At 41.5% G+C, this 1,228-nt stretch overlaps 2 protein-coding genes across 4 annotated transcripts in view; one reads left to right on the forward strand and one right to left on the reverse strand.

The window, feature by feature from the left end:
- The window catches only part of LOC108755643 (rho GTPase-activating protein 190), a 14,449-nt gene extending 14,206 nt beyond the window's left edge, over positions 1 to 243 (reverse strand). For all 3 annotated transcript variants that reach the window (XM_018498759.1, XM_018498760.1, XM_018498757.1), the window contains exon 1: positions 96 to 243. The gene's annotated coding sequence lies outside the window, so the exon portion shown is untranslated. The remainder of the gene's footprint in view (positions 1 to 95) is intronic.
- Positions 237 to 1,228, forward strand: part of LOC108755657 (adenosylhomocysteinase 2-like) — a 19,210-nt gene continuing 18,218 nt past the window's right edge. The window contains exon 1 of the mRNA XM_018498792.1: positions 237 to 473. The gene's annotated coding sequence lies outside the window, so the exon portion shown is untranslated. The remainder of the gene's footprint in view (positions 474 to 1,228) is intronic.

Consider the following 1,228-nt stretch of genomic DNA (forward strand, 5'->3'; position numbering starts at 1 on the left):
CGCCGTCTCCGTCGCCGTCTCCGTCGCCGTCATTTGTCGTCGCTGCGTTTCGCAGGATGTAATACACAACGGGGTGAGGACACGATGAGAGCTACCTGAGTAATAAGGGGGAAGCGCACAAGGGCTGTCTCCTCGAGGTGGGGGCGCTGACTCGATCCACCGTCAACGGAGTCCCGGCCGTATAGGCGCGTGGCCGCACTCGTCGTCGTTGTAGTTATCGTCGTCACCGGGATCCTAAGGACGATCTCGCTCCTTGGCGACTGTATATCGTCCGGCTCGGCGCGACTCGACGCAGCGCGGCACGACACGACACGGAGTTTGACGTTGCGACGTGACGTTACCTCCACCGTTGACGCGACCCGCGACCGCGAAACGTCGCTACCACTAGGCACGCGCGGCACCGCGACGCATCGACGCAGCGACACGGCTGTGCACGTCTCCCCGAGACTCCCGAGAGCGGCGCGAGATCCCAGGTGTGTAAATAACTTCACGTCAAACACCGAGTGTCGCCCCGTAGAGGAGCCATCTTGCTGGGTGGGCACGCATCGGCGGCTGCCGATGTTTTCCGCCTGGGCAGTACGGTCGGCCAATGGTCAAGCCCGGACATATTTTAGGGGGCATTCCTCCTCCCCTCCCCCACTGCTCCTTATGAGGTAGAAAAGAAGAGGTAAAATATTATCATCTAGTTATGAACAAATAATTTATAATTTATAATATAAGTAATTTTGTATTTTTTTAAATTATAAATAGTAATAATTCTGTATTACCGTATCACATCTATATTTTTATTATTGGAATTATTATATTTTGTTTACAGCATTTGTCTAATCCACAATATAAATCTCAAATAATTCGGAGTGTAAAATAAAAAATACGTTGGTTTGAGTATTTTATCCACTAATAAAATTAAATTTCCAAAATAATTATTTACTATCTATTAATTACTTACTATATAATATACTATTATAATTACTTACTATATTATATTAGAAATTATATATATATATATATACACTAAGTTAATAAATATGTTTATTAAAGTCAATATTTAATATTAAAAGTCAATGTTTATATTTAACAATTTTATAGTTTGAGTAACATTTTTCTCATTTATCCTAATTATTTTTCATGTACAATGTAGAAAAATCTATCATCTTTACATAATTTTTTCGTTAAAAAAATTAATGTAATACGTCCTTAATTGTAAAACTGAATTTAGTCGAAGTAG

The sequence above is a fragment of the Trachymyrmex septentrionalis genome, unplaced genomic scaffold (genome assembly GCF_001594115.1).
Source record: "Trachymyrmex septentrionalis isolate Tsep2-gDNA-1 unplaced genomic scaffold, Tsep1.0 scaffold9, whole genome shotgun sequence".
Classification (NCBI taxonomy): domain Eukaryota; kingdom Metazoa; phylum Arthropoda; class Insecta; order Hymenoptera; family Formicidae; genus Trachymyrmex; species Trachymyrmex septentrionalis.